This window comes from Salvia hispanica, chromosome 4 (genome assembly GCF_023119035.1).
Source record: "Salvia hispanica cultivar TCC Black 2014 chromosome 4, UniMelb_Shisp_WGS_1.0, whole genome shotgun sequence".
Taxonomy (NCBI): domain Eukaryota; kingdom Viridiplantae; phylum Streptophyta; class Magnoliopsida; order Lamiales; family Lamiaceae; genus Salvia; species Salvia hispanica.
In genome coordinates, this window is record NC_062968.1 from 2713049 (window position 1) to 2716802 (window position 3754).

The 3754-nt window shown below is 34.3% G+C and overlaps 1 pseudogene; it reads left to right on the forward strand.

The window, feature by feature from the left end:
• Positions 1–1968: 1968 nt before the first annotated feature.
• The window catches only part of LOC125217771, a 4582-nt pseudogene continuing 2796 nt past the window's right edge, over positions 1969–3754 (forward strand).

Genomic DNA, 3754 nt, shown 5'->3' on the forward strand with positions numbered 1-3754 from the left:
TAAGAAGTCATGCAAACTTTATACGTTAGATTTAATTTTTAATATTTATAATTTAATCTAATTTAGTATTAAATTTAATTTTAAGTATTTATAATTTTATCTAATTCCATAATTTTTTCTATAAACTTAGTAGTATTGTTTAATTAATTGGAGACATTACATTTGGTTTCGATTTTCATCATCATTATTATTTCTATACATGATACTATATATACATATTCCGATATTTTGTGAGTAAAAAAAATATGAGTGAAAGTTTTAAACAACAATATAATATTATCTAATAGAATAAATCAAAATCAATTCAATTCTAATTACTATATAAATTTAATTAATTAATAAAAAAGAATTTAATTTTAAAAATATATATTAACAAAACTTAATAATTAAGAAGTTCAAATTAAAACCTAGGTTTAGAGATAATAATAGAACCCTACAATCAAATTAAAACTCTATTTAAATAGAAAAATAACAATTACAAAAGTTTATACTCTATTATCTAAATCTAATTTCTCCATTAAATCCAATCCACTGCACCATTTAATACTTAAACTAAAGCCCATATGTACATAAATTAGTATTCCTATAAACCCTACAAAGTAGCGCCTCCAGTCACAATTCGGATCACCTACTACTTTTCCTACACTATCCCCTACTCCACTCATTACAAACATAAAATATGATGGTGGTTCCATTACTTATGTTTGTGAGGAATGGAGTAGGGGATGGTGTAGGAAAAGTAGCAGGTGATCCGGACGGATCCATCTCACCCCTGCGGATCCATCTCTTTTTCTCCCTCACTCTTCATCCCTCTCTCTCTCATCTCTCCGCCTTGCTGTCTCAACTGCGCAGCCTCGCCGCCATCGTCGTGGTGCACGCTGGTCTTGCCGGCGCTCCTTCCGCACAGCATCGCCACCCGTGCCTCCTGCCTCGCAGCTCCACCGCCATGCTTCAACAGCGCAGATGACGGCACCGGCGACGAGGAGGACGAAGACGGCAGTTTCAATCGTGATGACCACTAAATACTCCCGCATTGCTGAATCTAATTCTATTTCATTTTTTTCTCTTCTTTTCCTGTTCTTCTAATTTTTTTATTTTTTTTTATGGTAAGCACCATTTTCCTCACTTATGGATCTGCACAGTCGAATTGCATATGTTGCAGGTTGTTTGTCTATTTAAGAGTGTCTTGAACTTCTTGAAGAAGTCATTTTTGTTAAATTTCATTAGACCAATATTTATTCAATAATTTCTGCCTTTAAATTTTCCTAATAAATGGTTTTCCCATCCAAATATGTGCCACATGGCAATCCAAAAAAACTGTCCCTTTATATATAGATAGATAGATTGTGCGTCACATAAATGTCTTTTAGGCCTGAGTTAATCCGCTCAGAAGGACTTTAGCTATTTTATTCACATATGAAGTTCAAAAATAGTCTACTATCATGAAAGTTAGTTATTCTGTTTTAAATGAAGATGTGATTAATGGCCTGAAGTATTTATATTAAGTAATGATTGAATTTATTAAGATCGTGGAGTTGAACAAAGTAAAAAATAAATTATACTCCTTCTATTGTTTGTTATTTTATTTAAGATTGACACACTTTTCTTTTTTATTTTCCCATGGTGACACAATTCTACTTTTGATAACTTTCTTTTTTCAATTATTACACTCAACCATTTTTTTCTTAATTCAATTAAATATTCAATTCCCTTTCTCTCTCAATTTAATTATTACACCCACACTATTTATCTCTCTAATTAAACATATTAATGGACAATTCCAAAAATCTCATGTCTGTTAAAAAATGTGTAATCTTAGTCTGGACGGACGGAGTAAGAGTATATAATATTCAAATAACTATAGTACTTTTTGATAGGAATACTTTATGAGATAAATAGGAAAATGTAGGAGTCGAGACTAAGACCGAGGGAGTATATAAACAATTTTCATTGCTCTGAGTAATTTCCAGATTTTATAGACTCTTTTAATCTTTTCTACTCTGCCCAATCCATAGTGTCTAGCACAAGCAGCCGCCGCTAGAGAGAAATCCACGTATTGTGCAATTCCTTATAAACCGACTTTTGCTGTTCAGACAACATAAGATGGCTTCATCTGCTGTAGCTCCGACCTCCTCATTCCTTGCCGACAAGGTTTGTGTGCTTGAAGAAGTCGCACCTTTTCATATATTTTCCTCCAATTCATGGAACGTGTAGTTAATCGAGAAAGTTTACATAATTTCCCCCATTTTTGCATTTGCGTTTGCAGAAAATTTTGGGATTTTCAGCTTCCTGTGCCCAGCCCTCTTCATTTCCATGTTCCCCGCAGCTTTCCACAAAAAGGGCTTCCAACAAAATAGTCTCCGTAATGACGCCTCAGCAATCTGAGCGCAAACCATCGGCGACGGGAGCGGTGATTAATTTAATTTTTTTGTTTAGATTTCAGATTAAATGGAGAGGTTTTCTGATTTTGATGGTTTTTGGGGAAAAACAATTGTAGGTTAAGACTGGGATGACCATGACTGAGAAGATACTGGCGAGAGCTTCAGAAAAATCCCAATTGGTTCCCGGTGAGAATGCGTGGGTCAATGTGGATATTTTGATGACACATGATGTTTGTGGCCCTGGTTCCATTGGGATTTTCAAGAAGGAATTCGGCCAAAATGCAAAGGTAATTTTGTTTTTTAAAAAAGTGGAGTATTTCCTTGGTTGAAATAATCTTGACAAGAAACATGTGCTGTTTTGAGTAATTGAATTTAGTTTTTGTAGTCATTGGAACATCTTGTGCTCATTATTACATTCCATGCCTGACCTCGTTTTCTTTGCTATGTTATATAGTACTCCCTCCATCCCCCATTAGAAGCTCTCTTACTTTACCATTTCTCCACTTTAACTATTTATTATCATTTTTGTAAAACGAGTGCAGAAACGGAAGTGTGACTCCTAATGGGGGACGGAGGGAGTAGTTGGAATGAACATTGTGGGTCATATTTATTTGTATTCTTTGATGAATAAAGTGTGCTGGTTGAGGTTGTGTATGCGTCCTCATCTTCTCGGTAGTGACTAGTGAGTCTCTGTGTGGCCATTGATAGAAGCAACTGGGCACCAAAATAAGAATATAACTTAGCAAGTACAAACTGAATCATATTTAAATTTCGGATCATTTATCTCTTGAATTTGTATGTGGATCTTAGTTCACGAAAACTTAAAACACTTTATTTTAGAGCTCTAGGAATGTGAATTTTCGGTGGTACTTCTTGCCTTAATTTCTTGTATTCCATTCTGCCACTTGAAGTTTAGGGTCTTGGTGATAAATGATAGTCCACAATTTTGAAAAAACTTAAGTTATGTTCTTCTACAGATATTTTTGGATGTTTTTTTGAGGTTATTGTGTATGCTGTTCTCAAAACAAAAGGAAAAGTTTGGCGTATATTATCTGGCTGAAAGTATTTTTTGTTGTCTGCTTGTTACACTTTCCTAAACCATTATTGTACATTATGGTGTGCCTATCTCACTTTATTTGTTGCTTGCTATTTGCTATTGTAGGTGTGGGACCGTGAAAAAGTAGTTATCATTCCTGATCATTATATCTTCACAACTGATGAACGAGCAAATCGCAATATAGACATCTTGAGGGATTTCTGTAATGAGCAAAATATTAAGTACTTCTACGATATTAAAGATCTCGGAAATTTCAAGGTATGACTACTTTGCTACTTGCTGGAACTAGTCACTTACTAACTATCCTGTCAAATGT